The sequence below is a fragment of the Triticum urartu genome, chromosome 7A, assembly GCF_056163025.1.
Source record: "Triticum urartu cultivar PI428250 chromosome 7A, HENAU_Tu73, whole genome shotgun sequence".
Classification (NCBI taxonomy): domain Eukaryota; kingdom Viridiplantae; phylum Streptophyta; class Magnoliopsida; order Poales; family Poaceae; genus Triticum; species Triticum urartu.
The window spans coordinates 468,424,479-468,438,682 of record NC_141879.1 but is presented as its reverse complement, the minus strand read 5'-3'; positions in this window follow the sequence as shown (position 1 = coordinate 468,438,682).

Below are 14,204 nucleotides of genomic sequence, written 5' to 3'. Positions count from 1 at the left end.
GGCTGGTGGAGGCGCAATTGGCAGCCTCTCCGAATATAGTCCGGCGAGGTCTCTTTGTCCTGAAGAGAGCACGAGTGTTAATATGCTTTAAAGATATAACACCTGGGATAAGGAGGCGCGTCATACCTTTGCGCTCACGCCTCGGTCCGGACTGCACCTCTTTTCTACCCACGGGGCCCTACGGCCCCTCATTGGCTTGTCGCCGCAGGTTCGGCCTCCCGTCTCAGAAACCTCCCCTGCAAAGCTCGGTTGTAATTAGGAAACTAAAAACGCGAGAGAGCGGACCCCTATTTGGGGTACTGGGACTTCAAAATCAGTTACCTCGGAGGGCGGGATTAGCCCTGGGTAATCGGCCGTAATGGCCACCAAGGCGTTGTCCTTGCTCAATTGATGGAACACTCCATCAATCAGCTCTACAGATACGTCCGGATCCTCTTGAGAGGCCGGGTCGAGGGACCGTCCTGGGTCCTCGGGTTGTGGAGGAGGGCTGTTTATTTCTTTAACAGCCTGGCGCAGTTCTTGTGTTGAAGTCGCTAGACTGAATATTTAACAATGGGGATATAAAACGGATGGGCAAGATGCGACCACTTACCCAGCTTGGAGGATTGTACATAGAAAATCCACCCTTTGGGTCGACGCGGAGAAAATCCTCCTCTTCTCCCTTGTACAAAGCGGACAGGGTCTTCGTTAGAGCCGCAGCCAAATCCGGCCCCTTACGGCCGTAGCGGGTGGCGTCCTCCTCCCCGTTGAACTCCCACATGGGGTGGCCTCTATACTATAGCGGCTGCACCCCTCGCATGATGCATGTGGCCATGACCCCGATCAAGGTCAGTCCGGAATGAGCTAACAATCTTATCCGGCCCATCAGGTAAATAACGTCCTTGTCACTTTCCCTCTGAGGGCTCCATGGACGCCAACTTAGGCCCTTCTTTAGTGCAGCACTGTCGAACTTAGGGAGGCCGATCCGGACAGGATCCGGCAGCGGAACGTCCTCTATGTAAAACCATTCCGAAGGCCAGTCCTCGGACACCTTCTTTGGGGTTCTAGATAGATATCCGGTCCCGGCGATGCGCCACACTTCGGCTCCGCCCACTTGATACACTACCCCTTCTTAGAACGGGGCACAAGGCAGAATAGCTCTTTCCACAGCCCGAAATGAGCCTCAACACCCAAAAACAGCTCGCAAAGGGCTACGAAGCCCGCGATATGCAATATGGAAGCAGGCGTGAGGTTGTGCAGCTGGAGGCCATAGAACTCCAGAAGCCCCCAGAGAAACGGATGAATTGGAAATCCGAGCCCTCTTATTATGTAAGGGGCAAGGCATACTCGCTCTCCTTTGGAGGGATTGGGGACGCTCTCCGCTTGCTCTCCACCATTATAGGTGGCGAGTCCGGCTCGAACCAGGACCATATAGGCCGGGGGGAGAAATCCCTTGGTCTGGAGCTCCACTAGCTCGCTGTGCAGGAGGGAACACCTCTTCCAATCTCCAGGCTGAGGGCTGGAAGGGTGAGAGGAGGAGCTGCGGCGGCCGGCCATGATAGAATGGACCTCTGTCGGATACGCTTTGATGAATACTCGCGGAAGGGAGAAGGTGTGGCTTGGATCTAAATCCACGTGCCCTTAAATAGGCGGCTCATTTACACGGCTAGGGGTGTGCATGTAAAAACACTAAGACTTTTTGTATTCGTTTGACACGTGGGAGACGGCCATTATTGGGCGTAGAAGCCAAGGAGTGCAACATTTACAAGAAACCAGACTTTATTCAATAGGTACACGGAATTTGGAGGAGAACCCGCCTTGCAATGCCGAAGACAATCTGCGCGCTGGACTCATCGTCATTGAAGCCTGGTTCGGGGGCTACTGAGGGAGTCCTAGATTAGGGGGTGTCCGGATGGCCGGACTATACCTTCAGCCGGACTCCTGGACTATGAAGATACAAGATTGAAGACTTCATCCTGTGTCCGGAATGGACTTTCCTTGGCGTGGAAGGCAAGCTTGGTGATACGGATATGTAGATCTCCTACCATTGTAACCGACTTTGTGTAACCCTAACCCTATCCGGTGTCTATATAAACCGGAGGGTTTTAGTCCGTAGGACAACAATCATACCATAGGATAGCTTCTAGGGTTTAGCCTCTCCGATCTCATGGTAGATCTACTCTTGTACTATCCATATCATCAATATTAATCAAGCAGGACGTAGGGTTTTACCTCCATCAAGAGGGCCCGAACCTGGGTAAAACTTCGTGTCCCTTGCCTCCTGTTACCATCCGGCCTAGACGCACAGTTCAGGACCCGATCCGCCGGTTTTGACACCGACACTCATGAACTCATTGAGTTTCTTAAAGTTTATAAGTTTGAAATATTTCAAATGGAATTCAAATCATTTTCTAGCCCCTTTTCATTTCTTTAAATGAAGAAGTCATATTATCTTTAGTCTAGGGCTTTGTGATGAAATGAATTTCAAGTCATGGAGATCAAAATAGAAGATGAAAGTATTGGGAAAGTCCTTTTATTCCCTCTCATTCAACTTTCAAAAAGTTTCAATTTCCACTCAATTACACACAATCAATCACACAACAGTCAAACAAACAATCATAATATTTTTTTATTTGATATAATATTCCAAAATTTAGAACTTTGGGATGTTTCAAACTACCACCCTTAAAATGAATCTCATCCTCGAGATTCGAAGAGGCTCATAAAAAGGTTAGGTTTGGGGGTCTCCTTGAAAATCCATTCACCAATACAAGGTATGGGGTGCTACCACCCTTGGAAGCATGGTTACGGTTCCAACAAAACTGATGTACTCCGTCCATTTGGTTGACGGTGTCAGTCTTCTCATATTCTCCAGGATAACTCCTTCACTTGTGCTCTTCCGGTAATGGCATGACATTTTCCTCAAAATCTGGAGTCCTTGCATCAAAATAAGATCCTTCCGAGTCCGAGACTGTCGCCAATGCTAAACAACTATCGAAAATCTCATGGTAGTCAACAATCGCTGGTTCTCCTATAGGAAATGGGTCTGGGTTGAATCTCACCATATAACCTACGATTGGCCACACGTTCCTGTACAGGGTTTCCATCGTCCTTCCATTCTAAGGTTTTTGGCTTGTCGGCACTCTTGTAAGGTTTTATGGCTCTCTGATTTTCCATCAACATATGATAGATCATGATAGAAGTATTCGGTACGGGGGCCAATCCATCCCGTACTTGAATCATTACCACATACGCGGATAGTAAATCACATATTCTAACACTTGGGCATCCTCACAAGCATTGCATAACTTCTCTTCTCCATGACCTGGGTTTGAGTAAATCCATTTGTCCTGGAAACCAAACAAAACCTCTATCATTTATTCACAACTCTTGGGTTTATGTAACCTCCTATGGAACGTCTACTGATGAAATCGCAACTTCTTCCATAATTCTTCCTGCAACAAGGTTGTGCCTGTTCCTCTTTAAATCCTGGGTCATGTGGGTTATGGCCCACTTCAACACTTGTATATCTTTAACTCATCCTTGGAGTTACTATTGTTCCATATTCTGACATTACATCTCCTTTAAATCCAATAGTACTTCATTCCCTCATACTCTTGGGGTAACCATCATTACAAAAACGAAACTCTAACGTATTTTCCCCAAACTCCACTCTGCGGAATACATTTTCCTTTCCATCGCCCAGGTGTTCTCATAGGGTATTACCATTAAAATAAAATGTACTCGTTCATCCATAATTCATACTCTCTTCATGTCAAATCCTTTATTACATCCTTAATTAAGTACTACTCAAAACTCAAATTTCAAAAGTACTTTATTACAAATGCTGCCATCCACATAGTTTAGTATGGTCAAGCATTACTTCCATCTCTATTCATTTGCCCTTCTTGAAGATGCTCCAGTCCCATTGGAATTGTTTGAGGTGATCCTTGAAAGCATCGATCTTTTATTTATCATGGTGGCCATGAGCTTCATATCCATCATTTCTGCATGCAACTCCCTCATGTATTCCTGAGTATAACGAAGTCTTGCTTCTAGTATTTCGCCAATCTGACGTATGGCTTCCATAACAGCTTCACTAACAGAGTCGTAGAATGTTGCTCGTGGTACTCGATAAATGAAAAAAGTATTGCCCCATAATCTTTGGGCAAACCCCTTTCACATGATGGAGGTTGTCGGATCGTGGGGTCTGGCCAACCCTTGAGGTTCAAAAAATGGGGTGCACATGAAGATCTCTCTCTTCCTCGATCGTGGGTTCCAACAAAGCCTTGAGGTTCGAACACTGGGGTGCGCACTAAGATCTCTCTTTTCCTCGGTCACTCTCGCAGTGATTTCTAGGCCTAGCTCGCCGAACCCAAGGAACAAGAGACACGAGAGTTATACTGGTTCGGGCCACCATTGTGGTGTAATACCCTACTTCAGTGTGGTGTGATGGATTGCCTTGTAGGCTAAGGATGAACTAGTACAGTGGACGAACAGCCTCCTGAGGAGAGGTGTTCTTGAGCTTGATGAGCTGGTGAGATGGCCTTGGTGGAATTGATCCGATCCAAGATGAGCCGATCCGTGACTAAGGTGGTGGCTAGCCCTATTTATAGCGGCCCTGGTCCTTTTCCCAAATGTTTAGACGGGAAGGGATTCCACAACGACCAATTTCGAAGGGGGACAACTAGTACAAGTTATCCTGACAAAAGGTGGTCTTCGCCTGCCAAAGGCTCTGGTGGTGACGCTACCGTGGGCTCCGCGGTGACCTCGGTCCTGCCGTCCCACTGGTCTTGGTCTTGTTGCACCAATATGGAAACCTTTGACTGATGGCTCAGGACTCCTTGCCTGCACCTGCTTCCTTAGCACCAAAGTGGAAACAAGTACTCTGCGCCCGCTGGCGCCCGCTTGGCCTTGGTCGTCATGGCTCACGTCACATGAACCTCGTGAGGTGCCCCTTGCATAGGTATCTCCGGTCCTCGGGAGCCAGCCTAGGGAGGCCGCCTCGGAGGAGATCTTCGTGTCATTCGCCTCACGAGGCTTGGCCCCTCGCGAGGGTCTAGAGTGGTTGTTGATGAAGATGGCCCGTACCAGGCCGCTGGATGAGCCACGCCCCGGGCCATAGGCAGGCAAGTCTGGGTACCCCCATTCCCAGGACACCGACAGTAGCCCCCGGGCCCAAGGTGCGATCGGACTTGGCTTCGAAGTGAAGCCGAAGGGCAAGTGTGGAGCATCGCAGGCCCCAATAGCCTGCGGCCTTGATTGAAACGTGGCAATTGACATGTCGTGGGCATTTTCGCTTTCCCATGCTGCCTAAGTAACCACCCGACTTGATGAGACCCTGCTGCATGCAGAATAAATTCATCATTACCTTAGATCATGGAGGCCAGCGGTTGGCCTCCCTCTAGCTATAAATGAGGGGAGGGGCGGAGCCCCCATTGCTCATCTCTTCCTCCACCCCGCTTGCTTCCTCTTCTTCCCCTTTGCTTTGCCCTCTTGCAGCGACACCCATGGCGTTGACGAAGAGATTCACGGCTGCGGAGAAGGGGAAGGCGCGTCAGGAGGGGCCGGACTCTCCGCTGCCCTAGCGGGGTCGTGGCCGCCCCCACAAGCACACCACGACTCCTGCCATGGCCGCTCCGGGGCACGGGCGGACTTCTTCGGGGTGTGGCGCCGTTCCAGGCGGCGGCGGCGTCCCCTCGTGTGGTGGGAGCCGCCCAAGATGCGATAGTCCTGTCCACGAAGGGAGGCGCGCCATGGTCGCCCGACCTTCCTGTTACGTCTCCAACGTATCTATAATTTTTGATTGTTCCATGCTATTATATTATCTATTTGGGATGTTTAATGGGCTTTAATAAGCTATTTTATATTATTTTTGGGACTAACCTATTAACCGGAGACCTAGTGCCAGTTTTTTTTCCTATTTCAGTGTTTCATAGAAAAGGAATACCAAACGGAATGAAACCTTCGCGATGATATTTCTTGGACCGAAAGCAAACTAGGAGACTTGGAGTGGAAGTCTAGAACACCGTGAGGTGTCCACGATATAGGAGGGCGCGCCTAGGGGGATAGGCACGCCCCACCCTCGTGGGCCCCATGGAGCTCCACCGACGTACTTCTTTCGCCTATATATACTCTTATACCCTAATAACATCAGGAGGAGCGACGAAACCATTTTTCCAACGCCACAACCTTTTGTACTCGTGAGATCCCATCTTGGGGCCTTTTCAGGCGATCTACCGGAGCGGGAATCGATCAGAAGGGCCTTTACATCAACACCATATCCTCTCCGATGAGGCGTGAGTAGTTTACCACAGACCTTCGGGTCCATAGTTATTAGCTAAATGGCTTCTTCTCTCTCTATGATCTTCAATACAAAGTTCTCCTCGATGTTCTTGGAGATCTATTCGATGTAATACTCTTTTGTGGTGTGTTTGCTGAGATCCGATGAATTGTGGGTTTATGAACTTGATTTTCTATGAATATTATTTGCTTCTTCTCTAAATTCTTATATGCCTGATTCGATATCTTTGCAAGTCTCTTTGAATTATCGGTTTAGTTTGGCCTACTAGATTGATCTTTCTTGCAATGGGAGAAGTGCTTAACTTTGGGTTCAATCTTGCGGTGTCCTTTCCCAGTGACAATAGGGGCAGCAACGCACGTATTGTATTGTTGCCATTGAGGATAAAAATATGGGGTTTATATCATATTGCTTGAGTTTATCCCTCTACATCATGTCATCTTGCTTACTGCGTTACTCTGGTCTTATGAACTTAATACTGTAGATGCATGCTGGGTAGGGGTTGATGTGTGGGGTAATAGTAGTAGATGCAAAATCGTTTTGATCTACTTGACATGGACCGGATGCCTATATTCATGATCATGGCCTTAGATATATTCATAACTATGCACTTTTCTATCAATTGCTCGGCAGTAATTTGTTCACCCACTGTAATACATGCTATCATGAGAGAAGCCACTAGTGAAACCTATGGCCCCCGCGTCTCTGTCTTATTATATTGCATATCTTTATTATCACATCTCGTTTACTATTTTGCAATCTTTATTTTCCAATCTATACAACAAAATACCAAAAAAATTTATCTTATTATCTCTATCAGATCTCACTTTCGCAAGTGATCGTGAAGGGATTGACAACCCCTTTATCACGTTGGTTGCGAGGTTCTTGATTGTTTGTGTAGGTACTAGGTGACTTGTGTGTTGTCTCCTACTGGATTGATACCTTGGTTCTCAAAAAGTGAGGGAAATACTTACACTGCTTTGCTGCATCACCCTTTCCTCTTCAAGGGAAAACCAACACATGCTCAAGAGGTAGCACTCCCCGGCCATGGTTCCACTCGGCGGAGGTGCTGCCGGAGTTCGTCGTGTGGTCGGAGAACCCGGCCGACACATGGCTTCAGCTTCCGCGCTCCTTTGCCATCGAGCTGTCGGCCTCGGGTCCCAGCGGCCTCTGGCTGCAGGCCGACGGCTGCTGCAGCAAGGCTTTGTGGGTCGCGGTGGAGGTCTCTGTCATGGGCAACGTATCCCTAGCCCGTGGCTGGCAGACATCTGCCCGCGTGCGCGGCCTGGGAAGGCGGTGCACCCTCCACTTCAAACACGATGGGGCCGCGACCCTCTTCGTGAGGGTGTTCGGGGAAGATGGTCGGCGCGCCGGGTGCTGCCCTGAAGACAGCGAGGGCGACGGGGCGCTCGGCCTTGGCGATGGTCATGACGAGGAAGAGGGCGGTCTTGCCCCCGGTGGCGACCATGGCTCGTTTGGCAATGACAACTCCTCCTCCGACGAGAGCTCTAGCAACGGCGGCAACGACCAGCCGCCGCGTTGTCAGGCTCGCTTCGAGGACGGTGGCGGGTCGTCCCGTCCCCGCGCCCCAGTGAAGCGTGAGGAGGGCTCTGACTGAGTTTGGGGGCCAATCCTCGTGAGCACCTGCGCCATGGGGGCTGCTTTTGCTTGTCCTTTCCTTTCTTCCTACATTTTACAAGAACCAAGTATGGGGCCCTATGAGGGCGTATAATGAACCGTAGTGCTTAAGTTGCTTTGTGCTATGTTTACCATTCCTATGTTGTGTTATGGTGTTCATGCTTTATTTAGACATGGAGGGATAACTTAGCTGAATGCGCCCAGAGTGGTTTCCTGTCTTGTGAGGGCGCACCTTCTGGCACCTGATGGGCCCTCCTTGTTGCTGGCCCGGGAGCCGCAGCCCTCAGGAGGCATACGCCCATCGGGCGCCTTGTCCTTCCCTGCACGAGGCCTCATAATCATGGCCCAACGCACCATGTCGCGGTACCCGTGGGGCACGAACTTTTAGGGGGGCGGATGCGCTAACCGCAAGCTCAATCGAGGGTGCCTCGCGAAGGTCAGGAGAGCCAAAGCTCTAGAATGGTAGGACAGGGCTCTGGCTAGGCGTGCCCCTCTTAGGTTAGCTCAGCGCACGCACACACCTGCCCAGCCCCCACGCGAGGCACGCGAGGGAGAGCGTCAGGAAACTTCCACCCTCCCTGGTATAAAACAAAGAACCAAGCGAGGAAGTAGGGTGAAGAAAGGGTTCAACCGAGCAATCGAGAAACGCCAGAACTCCAAATTCCATAAAAAAAGGGGGCAAACCAACTGCAGAAAGCAAATGAACAGCCGCATCTAGCACCTAGTCTAGTCTTCTCACCAGCGCGGAGCTAAGTGTTGCCACTAGGACGTGGGAGGGAGCCCTCGAGGCCCGAGGGCGGCACTCCGGAGACTCCGAGGCAAGTACAGCCCCACTCATTATTACATGAGTGTCACGAGCGGAGACCTTCACAAGCACTAGGCCTTACTTCATGGGTAGAACTTCCAGAGGTGTTGGATGTTCCAGGCGTTCTGGATCGGGATCCCGTCTTGTGTCTCCAGGCGCGTGGCGCCAGGCCTGGGGACACAGGCAATCCTAAAAGGGCCCTCCCATATGGGTGAGAGCTTGTGCAGCCCTTCCTTGGAGAGAACCCGCCTTAGGACGAGATCACCCACCTTGAGCGTCCTGGAGCGGACGCTCCGACAGTGGTACTGTCGCAACGCCTGTTGGTACCTTGCCGGCCGGAGCGACGCTTCACGGCGGTGTTCCTCCCCCAGCACAAGGTCCATCCCCCGCATGGCATCCTGCTGCGTCTCATCAATCGCCAGGACCCGCGTGGAGTGATGCTTGACCTTGTGTGGGAGAACCTCTTCTGCTTCATAGACGAGGAAGAACGGGGTCTCGCCTATTGGCTTGGTGGTGGTGGTGTGGATGGACCACAACACGGACTGGAGCTCGTCGTGCCAACCCCTACCGTAGGTCTCGATCTTATTCTTGAAGGTCCTGGTCTTGAGGCCTCTCAAGACCTTGGCGTTTGCGTGCTTGGCTTGGCCATTGCCGAAAGTGGGATGGTCTAGAGGCCCTAAGCAGGATGGTGGATTTGCGAGGCTTTCCTCCGCGTCCGGCCCCACTTCGGCCTGTGGCTAAAGACCTTCAATGTCAAACCGAAGGTAGTAGGCGGCCAACAAGCAGAATGCGGTGGAGCCATGGTGGGCAAAATGCCCAACGTTACATGGCTCGAGGGCTCCTACGTGGAGACCATAAAGGGGTGGCAATCGGGGTGGTTCTACATCACCGAGCCACGCGAGACCAACTGGGTGGCGGCCCCCGAGTTTCGATCCGGAATCCCCACTCGGCTTACTTCCTGGAAGGAGAAGGGCCTATCCTGGGGCTCATCAGTGGAGCTGGACGGACTCCAGTAGTGTATCCGGAACATGATAGGCAAGAAAGTCAAGCTTGTCAACATAGTCCAGGCCATGCTCTTCCACCGGATCCTCCCGTGTCAACAATGGGCTTTCAACTTATGGGAGTTTGACCTGGCCCAGCACCGGACTCTACGCGAGTTCTTCGACATGACGCATAAGGATGTCTGGAAGGTGTTGTTCAAGGGCGCCGAGGTCCCCCCCCCCTTACAGAGGACCGCGGGCTAAGCGCAACGCGCCCTGCGAATCCGGTAAGTTCTGTACATCTCGTAGGTTATTTATTTTCCATAGTTTAACCATGTGCGGGATCTGAGCTCCCATGCCTTTGACAGGACTGGGTGGAGACATCGGAGCAGATTGACTGCCCGGCCCCTCTACCCAAAGATCTTGTAGACGCTCTCCTGACGGAGATGCGGACCCCGGCTCCTTATGAGGTGCCGGAGAAGAAGATCAAGAAGAAGGCCACGGGAACCCGAAAGAGTTCCCGGCGCCAGGTGGTATCGGACTCATCGTCCGATAACTCCGAGATGCACTCCTCCCGTGAAAACGAGGAGGTGGAAGATGAAGATTCTCCTCCTCCAGCCGGGGGAGACAAGAAAAGGAAGGCCACCCCATCCGGGGAGGCAGAAGGGTCCAAGAAGGGAAGGACTCTCCTTCTGGACTGTTCCACCACTTCCGCCGACAGAGAAGACGGGGGGTTACTTAGGGCCAAGCCCCTGGCGAAGTCGTAAGTATTCGGATACCAGAGTAACTCATAGCATACTTTTATTGCACTGCTTTTCCTAACGCCAAATATGATCATGTAGTCCGCCCCGAGCCCGTATCGACGTATCCTCGTCGGGCGGTTCCTTGGACTCATCGGATATGAATAGTGAGTCACTTCCAACCGCCTCCTCTCCTCGCCCTACGGACAATGTCGAGGTATTGTCTCAAGGGGCACCGAGCTGGGGGGAGATAGTCCTGGAGGAGCCTCAAGGCAACCTTCTGGACTCTAGGCGCAAAGGGAGCAAGACTCCCAAGGGCTCCAAGTTCGGCCCTCAGCCGAACACCACGCCGGAACCTCCAGTGGTTCCAGACTCCGGCAGGCAGCCCCCTTCCAAGAGGGGCAAGCCACCCGTGTCGGTGACCTCTGTCCATCCAGAGGCACCGGACAACCTACTGGGAGCGCTTCGTGGCGCTTCCATCGACGAAGAGCACCGCACTATTATGAGTGCGGTGATCAAAAAGGTTCAGTCCGCCAAGAGTGGACTGACTGAAACCTATGCCAGCCTTCTAACAGGCTTCGAGGTAAGTATTTAAAATATAGGAAAATATTACCGCATAGACAGTAGCCCCTGATGCTCTGTTTGGTGTTCACAAAGAAAATCCGAATAGAGGATCAAATAATATCTGCAGGAGTCTAGTATAAGTATGTCTGTATGCGTATGCAGGCTTCACTGCTGACCTCTGCCACACTGACTGCGGAGGTCGCCGCACTGAAGCAGAACCTCGAGTGGTCCGAGAAACAGCTCAGCCTTACCAAGAGGCAGCTCGAGGAGAACAAAGGTAAGTAATACCTTGTATGTATATATATATAAAAGATGTGGTTGCAAAATGATAGGATCATCATGGATGTGCCAGGGGCCATGACCGGAGTGGCGACCCTGAAGCAAGCGTTGTCCGAGGCCGAAAACAAAGCGGCCAAGGAGTGCACCGAGCGGGAGAAACAGGAGGCACGGGTGCGCGAGGTGCAGCAAGAGCTCCAGGCTCTTGTGAGGAAGCACGTGACTTTGGAGCTTGACTCGAAGACGCGATAGTCCGAGCTTGCTGCGGCCCCCGAGAGCACAAAGCGTACCAAGGCTGAAGCCCAAAAGGACCTCCAGGAAATTGAGGCGATGAGGAAGATAGCGGCGGGTAAGGCATTCATTATGCAAAGCAAGGATGTGAAAGTAAATTATTTGTTACTTACCCGAGTCCGGAGCTCTACAGGAGCATTCGCAGATTTGCCCCGCAGCGTGTCAGATGCCGCAATGTACTACCAGGACAAGGAGGGAAGCTCGACGGAGAAGCTGTTCTAGTCTCAGTATACTGGGACCGAACACCCGATGCTTGTGAGCGACCAGCTGAAGCAACTGGTCGAGCTGCACAAGGCGACCGAACAGGCCATGAGGGGCCTTATAGTCCGGATGTGGCCTGGCAACTCCCTTCCCAACAGCTACTTCGGCCTAGTGAGGTGGCTTGTGGATGCCTGCCCACGGTTGGAAGTCATAAAGCGGTCCGTCTGCATCGAAGGTGCACGCCGGGCTTTTGCCCATGCGAAGGTGCACTGGGGCAAGATGGACGCCGAGAAGCTGGTGAAGGAGGGGCCGCCGCAGGGCAAGGAGCATCGCCGCCCTGAAATGTATTATGAGGGTGTCCTGAAGGGTGCCCGTCTTGTGGCGGACGAGTGTGCGAGGGATGTAATTTTTGAATGAACTTGCTCGTGTGATCCTGTATTATGAAAAATTGTTCATGTGCGCTATGCAATGCTTGTTTGAATTTAAAATATTACCTTCTGTGCGGCTATTTATCAAATATGAGAGATGGCCAGTCGTCGGCTTCTGCCCCCATGCCACGAGTGCTGGGGTGTTCGGTATAAATCTGAGCACTATTTTTCCCATTGTTGGGTCCTTTGAGGGAGGTGCTCAGCGCAACGAACAAGGCAATCGGACTATAATGCTTTATCACTCTCACTTAGCCATAGAAGTCTACAATTTTAAATTTTGGCGAAGCCCCTAGTATTCGGAAGGCCGAATTCAGGGCGCTATACACGCCTAAGCCGGACAAAGCCGACTCCTCGCCTGAAGCAGCATAAGTCTTTAGGAACTCGAGACCTCTCGAACAACGACCAACTCTCGCCTTAGCATGACAGTTAGTTTTAGCTTTCTCTACTGAGGTGCTTGCCCAGATGAACCGGGGCACAATCGCAGTAGTTCTCCCAGTGCTACCTTAGCCGATATAGCGGAACTTAAGGTACCAAAACATGGGAGCCGGGAAAACACAACTATTGACCCAAGACATGATTCGGAGCTGATGCATATAATGCTATAAGTTCAGGGTGCCGCACTGTCGAAACTGTTCGGACTTCTCACGCCGTATTATGGCGTACGCTTAAGCCCCTGGCGTATTGACCGTACCAGAGTGTACGGGTGCGTAATGTCATGAATGAACATATATATATATATATAAAAGAATAGAGAATGCGGTAATAGTCTAGTGCTATGCATTGTTTATTCAAAAATGTGCGTCGAAGCAGAATGATACAAGTAGTGCGATAAGCAAAAAGTAGGACTATTTGACATGTCCCCTCCAAGGGCAAGCTGAGGAATGGTATTTCAAGCAGGTATTTCACTCGTTATCAGAGACCACCTGGGAATTCCATGGTGCGACGTAGCTTTCTGCCTCCTTGGTTGTTGTATCATGTGTCTAGCAATCATACTGCCGGACGGGGTTTCCTGAGAGTAAATTCCTGAACGAATAACAAAGCGGGAAGCCCCTAGTGCAGTTGAGCCGCGTTTTGGGGCGTGCCGTAGTCGTGCCCCCACCTATGCCCATGGTATTTTCAATGCGTAATTATGCACGCGTGGCGCGGATTTTGCCGTTTGGCTGGGACTGGGGTGGGGGCCGCATTGCTATGCGAGCTCAGAACATGCTAGGCGGTCTTGTTGCAGATTACTTTGGGCGCGCTTGACGGTGTTTGGGTGTTTAATTATCGAACTGGTTGATTGCCTGAAGAGGCTGCATTGTGCTTCTGCTGCGAGGGCTGCAGTGTGCTCCTCTGTGCGGAGAGAGCACTCTGTGTTTCCATTGACTGTGATGACCCCCCGAGGTCCTGGCATCTTGATCTTGAGGTCTGCATAATGCGATACCGCATTGAATCTCGCAAATGCGGTTCGCCCGAGCAGTGCGTGATAGCCACTGCGGAACGGGAGTATATCGAATATTAAATCCTCCCTTCGGAAGTTATCGGGGGATCCGAAGACCACTTCCAGTGTGACCGAGCCTGTGCAATGGGCCTCTACACCTGGTATGACGCCTTTGAAGGTCATTTTTGTGGGTTTGATCCTTGAGGGGTCTGTATCCATTTTGTGCACTGTGTCTTGATAAAGCAGGTTTAGGCTGCTGCCGCCGTCCATAAGGACTCGAGTGAGGTGAAATCCGTCGATGATTGGGTCTAGGACCAGTTCGGCGAATCCGCCATGACGGAAACTAGTGGGTTGGTCCCTGCGATCGAAGGTGATCGGACAGGAGGACCATGGGTTGAACTTTGGGGCGACTGGCTCTAACGCATATACGTCCCTTAGCGCATGCTTCCGCTCCCTCTTGGGGATGTGGGTTGCGTATATCATGTTCATCGTCTGCACTTGTGGGGGGAACCTCTTCTATCCTCCAGTGTTCGGTGGCCGGGGTTCCTCCTCGTCATCGCTATGTAACCCCTTATCTTTGT